The following is a 525-nucleotide window of genomic DNA, read 5'->3' on the forward strand; positions in this document are numbered from 1 at the left end:
CTCCGGCCGGCTCTCCTCGCCCTCCAGCAACTTCCTGTAGGTGGCGATCTCGATGTCCAGGGCCAGCTTGACGTTCATCAGCTCCTGGTACTCACGCAGCTGCTGCACCATGTCCTGCTTGACCCGCTGCAGTGCGGCCTACAGCTGGGACAGCTTGGCGTTGGCATCCTTAATGGCCAACTCCCCGCACTGCTCGGCATCTGCAATGGCGGCCTCCAGGGAAGCCCTCTGGCCTTTCAGACCCTCAGTCTCAGCCTGGAGCTGGCTGATGTTCCGGTTCATCTCGGAGATCTCAGCCTTCGTATGCCTCAGGTCATCCAGCATCTGCAGCTCCTCATACTTGATCTGGTACCGGCTGCAGTTGGTGATCTCGTACTGCGCCTTGACCTCAGCGATGATGCTGTCCATGTCCAGGGAGCTGCTGTTGTCCATGGACAGCACCACAGACGTGTCTGAGATCTGGGACTGAAGCTCTGGGATATCCTCTTCATACAGTTACCTGAGGAAGTTGATTTCGTCAGTCAG

General features: G+C 57.9%; 1 pseudogene; it reads right to left on the minus strand.

The window, feature by feature from the left end:
- Nucleotides 1-7: 7 nt before the first annotated feature.
- Nucleotides 8-522, minus strand: LOC108525921 (keratin, type II cytoskeletal 8 pseudogene; annotated as a pseudogene).
- Nucleotides 523-525: the final 3 nt, after the last annotated feature.

The sequence above is a fragment of the Rhinopithecus bieti genome, unplaced genomic scaffold, assembly GCF_001698545.2.
Source record: "Rhinopithecus bieti isolate Rb0 unplaced genomic scaffold, ASM169854v2 scaffold_38777, whole genome shotgun sequence".
NCBI lineage: Eukaryota > Metazoa > Chordata > Mammalia > Primates > Cercopithecidae > Rhinopithecus > Rhinopithecus bieti.